The following is a 6,000-nucleotide window of genomic DNA, read 5'->3' as shown; positions in this document are numbered from 1 at the left end:
AACTTTAGCTGCATTGCACCATGAGCCCTTCTCCGTTTGGCATCTATAACAATAACACCAGAGTTAAACTCTTCCCCACATTCCTGTAATTGACCCGAAACTTTAGGAGGTGCCATCACTTCCTTTCCTTTATCAAGCAGTTGACCACGTTTTGTCAGAAAATGTTGAGATCCTGCTATAGTATCCACAATCCCAGTAATGTCTCCCCCTCATAATTGTTTCCCTGATTCAAGCCTGGATTTATGGTACCTTCCATATCAACTGTCATGGCCTCACCGGAATTAATGCAGCTTCCAACTTTCATCTCCTCCTCCCCTGGTGGAGTTGACCGCAGCCAGCGATCGCCAGCGTTCATCAAATTTCTACGTGTAGGCGCCTTCATCCAGTGGCCAAACGGCTTAGGAATAGTAGCCGTAGTACACTCATACAAAGATGGACAATTTTTCTCTGTGTGACCAAGGAGACCACAGATAAAACAAAACACATTCAACCTTTCGTATTTGAAATCCACCCACATCCAATCTCCATCTGCTTTCTTGAGACGCATCCTACGCTTGAGAGGCTGCCTAACATCAATGGCTACCCGGATCCTCATATAGTTCCTCCAAATCCCTTTAAGGTTATTTTCATCCGATTCCACAAACTTGCCAATGTAATTACTAATGCTCTGTAAGATTTTCTCTGATTGAAAACCGATAGGAAGGTTGTAGATTTGGGTCCAAAATGATGTATAAAATAAAGGTACCTGTTGAGGTTGATCCTCTGCCCCCAGCCGCTGAACAATGAGAATATGTTGGTCAAATGTCCAAGGCCCTGAGTCTATCACTCTGTTGATGTCAATTTTATGAAAGAATTGGAAGAGAAATAGTGTAGGCGACAGATCTTTAATACAAACTCCTTTGCCAGGCCTCCACAGCGAAGCCATAGTGGTCTTCATGGCTGGGAAGTTAATCACTTTGTCCGTCAAGAACCTACCCACAAGGCAGTAACGGAAATCACTTTTGGCCTCCATGCATTCATCATCCTCAACCCCCGCTACAATTATCCCCCCTTCCTCCTCTTCAGCAAGAGTAAGCCGTGCATAAGAGTTGTTTAAGTCAGCCTCCATTGTTGTGTGCGTACCCGCCATACTCAGAACAACGTGACTAACTTGGCTGAGGCGAAACAGTGAATAAGAAAAAAACTAAAGAGCAAAGAAAACGAAGAAGGTATTTATTTACTTGTCAAGCAGACAAGACAAACACACTTGCCAAAGGACAAGACTTTTTCCACAGAGACATTTTTAAGTTGTGTTATAAAATAATGAAATAAGATTGTCAAATAAGTAAAAAATAATCTAGGCATTTTAACATTTAAAAAATAATAATCTCTACTCTCAAAATCCAAAAAATTGCGTTGTTACCAGTAAAAGCAAAATAATTTATTTAATTTTCAAAGGCTCTATGAAAAAAAAGCCAAACAACAACAAAACATTTAAAAAGAGTTTATGAGATTAAATGAGTACTTATGACTATTAGATAAATCTTACTAAACATGCACTAAATAATGAGCATTAAAGGCAAATCATTCGGGTTCCTATCCTTCGATGATCTAATCACAACCTGGTCTTTTTAAGATCCATTAAAATATGGTATTATTATATTTTTTTTAATACTGATTACACATCATATTACTGTATTACACAGATATTTATAACTGCTATTACAACTGATATTACATTAATATTTACAATTAGATATACATAACTGAAACTTACATTATTATATTAAATTCTATAAAATACATGCTCAGGTAAGTAACCCTTACAGACGAGGGATGTCTATACTTTACTTACATTTCGTAAGGGATAAATACTTACAAATAAACCGCACAATCATGCATAATGCACCTTTTTATTCCCCTAAAAATTCTACACTTCTTTTTTTTTAATTTTTGAAAACTCCACGAAACCCTCTCTGTCTCTCTCCAGATTAAGGCTTCACAGATTCTTTAAAAAAAAAATTGTGTCTTCACAAATCACAAATGAAAACATTAAAATCGCTTAAAATGCTATTAAGGTAGGAAGCCCAAAGTTGAGTTAAATTTGTGATAATTGCTAAGGCAGTATTAATCCAACGTCAATCTCTTCATTATTGCAATGAGTGACATTCTTATGTCAATAATTTGAATTTTTTAAATCGATGGTTATATGTGGAGATGATGTTGTTATAGTAAGTAAACAGAGGGAATAGTTCATTTATTTCTTTAATAAGTTCACAATTTTCTGATGCCCACCATGTGTTTGATAAAATGTTGTATTAATATGTTCTATGCTTAAGCTGCTGAAGTACATTCTTTTCCCACTATGCTTCACTTATTCAAATTGTATTTTGAGTATGAATTCATACAAACTTAACAGAACAAAGGACAAAACTATAGTGAAATCAAGAAGAATTACTACTGATGCAGAAATCTAGTTAACTAGAAAAATAAATAAATAGGAAGGTATGATAAATAAGGCATAGAATCTAACGTAATTCAATCTTTTGGTCTGCGTTCATGAGAGGAATACAATACTTTCAATAACATTAAATTCATATTCAAACTCCTTTTAGTTATTTATAACACGTATGATTAGGATAATACTTTAGTTCTATTCCTCTCTCTATCTTTGAAGATCACACTTTTAGAATTTTCCTCATTTGGAGTTTTGTTGAGCTCTAGTTAGTTAGGCATCGGACCCACAATTTCATGGGGTCAGGTGATACGAATCCCACAATGAAACTTTCAATCCTACACTTAATTTGTAGTTTCAACTTCCCAAGAAAGTTCTAAACAGATTTATGACAAACAAAAACCTTGACCCAATGCTTAAGAAAACATGAACCAAAGGTATAGATAATGGTATTGACGCCACACTCAAGAAAAAGATGAGAAGGTGAGTGATAAGTCTAAATTTGGAACACCACAAGAATGTAAATTCTTGATAAGTTCACTAGTTCTCAAAAAAACCAAAGAAAGAATAATCTTTCAAATTCAAAATAACACTCATCTCCTTACATACCAAGGTTGCTGAATTTAAATAGGCTAAAAGGAACTCAAGATCCTAAAAATACAAATGGAAACATTGGAACAACCCTCCAAGTAAGTTTGTCAAAAGATGTTTCAAAAGTCTTCACCAACCCACCATGATCAATGCTATCTTTGACAAACTTAATGCTAGCCTATTATAATTAATGCTATCATTGACAAACTTAATGTTAGCCCACTATCATTGATGGTAGACTTACCTTACACATTGACAAGCTTGAAACAAAACAAACAAATAAGTTGAAAAACAAAGGATTCGTTGAAAATCCCAAGTCTGAACAAGCTGTAAAGAATTGGTCATAACTCCTTCTAGAGAACTCCAAATCCAGCTCTGTAAAATTTATTGGAAAGCTAACTTAATTATCTTTCCAACGGTATATAGCTTGCATTTTAATTCGGGCTCAATCAATACAGTTTTTATTCCGAATTTGACCTTTCTGCATTTGATACAACTTGTGTATTTGGCTGCCCAATAACTTGAATAATGCCCACAATGCCTTGTCTTCTCTTCAAGCCCAATTCATGATGTCTTGCATCTTGAATTGCATTTTCAATCCATATTTTCTCAATTAATCCATTTAAAGCAACTTGCATCTTTTTGGCTCTCGCTCTTGTAATTGGGCCTCCATAAATGTGCAAAAGATCACTTGAAGTTTTAATGGTCCCTTGATGGTTTTCATCATTCCCCCTCTCTTCAAAAGGATTCGTCCTCGAATCTTCACCTACATCGAAAGGAGAAAGATCAGAAACATTGAAAGTAGCACTCACATTATACTCACCAGGAAGATCCAATTTGTAGGCATTGTCATTGATCCGTGCAACCACTTGAAATCGACCATCTCCCCTTGGAAGTAACTTGGAACGCCTTTGTGCTGGGAACCTCTCCTTTCTCATATGCACCCAAACCCAATCTCCAGGCTGAAAAACCACTTGCTTACGTCCTTTGTTGGTTTGAGTAGCATATTGTTCAGTTCTCTTTTCTATGTGTTGACGTGTTCTCTCATGCAATTGCTTGACAAATTCAGCTTTCTTTTTACCATCCATACTAGCACGCTCATCAATAGGTAAAGGTAATAAATCCAAAGGAGTTAATGGATTAAAACCATATACAATCTCAAATGGTGAGAATTTAGTAGCTGAATGGACAGTTCTATTGTAAGCAAATTCAACATGTGGCAAACATTCTTCCCAAGTTTTCAAGTTCTTTTGAATAATGGCACGCAACAAAGTAGACAGAGTTCTATTTACAACCTCAGTTTGTCCATCAGTTTGTGGATGACAAGTAGTAGAAAACAAAAGTTTAGTACCTAACTTACCCCACAAAGTTTTCCAAAAGTGGCTCAAGAACTTAGCATCTCGATCTGAAACTATGCTCCTTGGTACTCCATGCAACCTGACTATTTCCTTGAAAAACAAATTAGCTATGCTTGTCGCATCATCAGTTTTATGACATGGAATGAAATGCGCCATCTTTGAAAACCTATCAACAACAACAAAAACAGAATCATTTCCCCTTTTTGACCTAGGTAAACCCAAAACAAAGTCCATAGAAATATCAACCCAAGGTTCACTAGGTATGAGCAGAGGGTTATACAATCCATGGGGTAAAACTCTTGACTTAGCATGTTTACAAGTGATACACTTCTCACATATTCTTTCAACATCACGTTTCATATGTGGCCAAAAGAAGTGTTCTTTTAAAACATCTAAAGTCTTTGCAATGCCAAAATGTCCCATTAAACCACCCCCATGAGCTTCACGCACAAGCAATTCACGCAAAGAACTATGAGGCACACACAATTTATTTTCTCTAAATAAAAGCCCATTATGCTTATAGAATTTGCCAAATGCAACTTTCTCACAAGCATTAAACACATTAGCAAAATCAGGATCGTTAGCATATAATTCTTTAATGTACTCAAATCCTAACAACTTTGCATTTAATGTAGAGATAAGTGCATACCTTCTAGATAATGCATCAGCCACCACATTCTCCTTACCTTGTTTATATTTGATCACATAAGGAAATGGCTCAATAAATTCAACCCATTTGGCATGTCTCTTATGTAACTTACCTTGCCCTTTCAAATGCTTCAAAGACTCATGATCAGTGTCTATAACAAACTCTTTAGGTAGAAGATAATGTTGCCAAGTTTCTAAAGCTCTCACCAATTCATACATCTCATTGTCATAGGTAGGATAGTTTAGGGCTGCTCCACCCAATTTCTCACTAAAATAAGCAATTGGACGCCCTTCTTGCATCAAAACAGCTCCAATACCTATACCTGAAGCATCACACTCAATTTCAAAAGTTTTAGTAAAATCAGGTAAAACAAGTAATAGTGCAGAAACTAATTTCTCCTTAATTAGATTAAATGCCTTTTCTTGTTCACTACCCCACTTAAATCCCACATGTTTCTTCACAATTTCAGTTAATGGTGCAGCAAGCCAAACCATGAAAACTTCTTACCTCACTTACACTTTTAGGTGTAGGCCACTCTTTAATAGCCTTTACATTCTCTTCATCAACATCAATTCCTTTAGCACTTACAACATAACCAAGAAAAACAATCTGATTTGTACAAAATGAACACTTCTTTAAATTAGCATACAACTTTTCCTTCCTTAAAACAGTCAATACACTTTGCAAATGTTCAATGTGTTCATCTAAGCCTTTACTATAGATCAAAATATCATCAAAATAGACAACTACGAATTTGCCAATAAAAGCACGCAAAACATGGTTCATTAACCTCATAAAAGTGCTAGGTGCATTAGATAACCCAAATGGCATCACTAACCACTCATATAAACCATATTTTGTTTTAAAGGCAGTTTTCCACTCATCTCCCTCTCTAATCCTAATTTGATGATACCCACTTTTAAAATTAATTTTACTAAACACACAAGAACCATGCAATTCATCAAGCA

This window comes from Citrus sinensis, chromosome 4 (genome assembly GCF_022201045.2).
Source record: "Citrus sinensis cultivar Valencia sweet orange chromosome 4, DVS_A1.0, whole genome shotgun sequence".
Classification (NCBI taxonomy): Eukaryota; Viridiplantae; Streptophyta; class Magnoliopsida; order Sapindales; family Rutaceae; genus Citrus; species Citrus sinensis.
Note: the sequence above shows the minus strand (reverse complement) of the source record.